We start from the raw sequence: 747 nt of genomic DNA, 5'->3' as shown, positions 1-747 counted from the left end.
TGTGTGTGTGTGTGTGTGTGTGTGTGTGTGTGTGTGTGTGTGTCGAAAAGGTACACCACATAAAATGAATAATGGAAGAATTTCAATATCTTTTATTCAGCTAGAGTGTGGCTTGGCTTCTGATGCTGTCAGAGGAAACTGTAATAGCCGGGAACCGAAGGCAGAAATAGGCCTCGGGCGATACTGCAGTACAGTACAACCAAGGCCATTATGTAGAACTCACTATATCATGATAGCAGCCATTTTAGAGTGTTGCCATGCAGTGGGGTTATAATAACAAGATAAGAGAGTGCTGATACGAGCAGAGTGAAAGAGCCCAGGGAATGAGAGCAGCGGCTGGAGATGGGGAGGAAGACGGAGAGGGAGAAGGGAGGGTCAAAAAGGCTACAGGGAGCCATGACTGAGGCTAATACGAGGGGCTACTGCCGGCTGATATGAGGTGGATCGATGAACAGGGGAGGACAGACGGCTCAGTAAAAGGAGAAGATAAAAAAACGAAAACTCAAAAAGGGGAGGCAGATTTAGTACAAACCCCAATTCCACTGAAGTCGGAACGTTGTGTAAACCGTAAATAAAAACAGAATACAATGATTTGCCAATCCATTTCAACCTATGTTCATTTGACTACACTACAAAGACAATATTTATTGTGTCATCTACTAAACTTTATAGTTTTCAGTGCAAATATTCAAAATTGATGCCTGCAACACGTTCCAAAAAAAGCTGGGACAGGGGCAATGAAAGAAT

At 43.4% G+C, this 747-nt stretch overlaps 1 protein-coding gene across 8 annotated transcripts in view; it reads right to left on the bottom strand.

Annotated features, from left to right (window-relative positions):
* lrba (LPS-responsive vesicle trafficking, beach and anchor containing) overlaps positions 1–747 on the bottom strand; it is a 199,232-nt gene that overhangs the window by 136,222 nt on the left and 62,263 nt on the right. The gene's annotated exons all lie outside the window — the stretch shown is intronic.

Source organism: Etheostoma spectabile, chromosome 2 (genome assembly GCF_008692095.1).
Source record: "Etheostoma spectabile isolate EspeVRDwgs_2016 chromosome 2, UIUC_Espe_1.0, whole genome shotgun sequence".
In the NCBI taxonomy this organism is placed as follows: domain Eukaryota; kingdom Metazoa; phylum Chordata; class Actinopteri; order Perciformes; family Percidae; genus Etheostoma; species Etheostoma spectabile.
This window is presented reverse-complemented; position numbering and strand designations above follow the sequence as displayed.